We start from the raw sequence: 641 nt of genomic DNA, 5'->3' as shown, positions 1-641 counted from the left end.
CCCGGCCGAAGGCACAGCCTCAAGGTAGGTCGGCTCCTTGTCCAAAACCTGACTGCGGGAAGAGATTTGCGAGGGAAATCGTGTCTTTGGCTGTTGTTTGGACTCTGCGCTCGGGTTTTCTGGTGAATCTGATGCCTATTTCACTGCATAATGTTTTTTGGGAGTGTCACCCAAGTGTTGAGCTGCTTGTAACTCCCTACTTCTCCGAGATGCGCGTTTGCTTTGTTTCTGTCGGTGGAGTAGGAAGAGCCAGTGCCCGGATGGGGGGTGCGGTGGACAGGGCTGGCACGGTGGGTCGGTTTAACGTTGAGCAGAGGTCATTTCCCCCTGGAGCGACTCGGGGGGCCCCCGCTCAGCCCCACGGTGCGACAGGTCTCCGTCTGCGCTTGCTGGGTTCGCCTGGGGCTGCCGTCCTCTGGGAACCGTGGGCGCTGCGGCCGGGCTCCAGCTCGGGGAGGTTGGGCACGAACCTCGAACGTTCCGTGCGAACAGTCCCCACTTCTCCCCTAGACACTGTTAGCGGTCTGGAAGGGTTCAGACTGGCTCTGTTTTTTCAGTTTTAACCAAGTTCCTGGTAGTTCCAGCCCTGCCTGGTTCCGAGTGTGGCGGGGGGGCGTGGTGGGGTTTGGGAGGCTGGGGGG

The sequence above is a fragment of the Eurypyga helias genome, unplaced genomic scaffold (assembly GCF_000690775.1).
Source record: "Eurypyga helias isolate BGI_N326 unplaced genomic scaffold, ASM69077v1 scaffold9637, whole genome shotgun sequence".
NCBI lineage: Eukaryota > Metazoa > Chordata > Aves > Eurypygiformes > Eurypygidae > Eurypyga > Eurypyga helias.
This window is presented reverse-complemented; position numbering follows the sequence as displayed.